The following is a 200-nucleotide window of genomic DNA, read 5'->3' on the forward strand; positions in this document are numbered from 1 at the left end:
GCCCCCAGGCCGTCAATCAGGGCCCAGGGCGGCCCGCCTCCCTTTTCCGTCACGGATTTCGCGCCGGGCTCTCTTCCGTCGCTGCCGGCCAGCCGCTCGCAGCGCAGAGCCCGGATGGAGTGAGATAGGCCGAGGGGCGGAGCTGCGTGTCGCACGAGGCCTGAGCCAACCCGAGCTGTCCCTGCTCCTGGGCCTTGGAA

This window comes from Giraffa tippelskirchi, chromosome 5 (assembly GCF_054371585.1).
Source record: "Giraffa tippelskirchi isolate mGirTip1 chromosome 5, T2T-mGirTip1v1.2.pri, whole genome shotgun sequence".
NCBI classification, from domain to species: domain Eukaryota; kingdom Metazoa; phylum Chordata; class Mammalia; order Artiodactyla; family Giraffidae; genus Giraffa; species Giraffa tippelskirchi.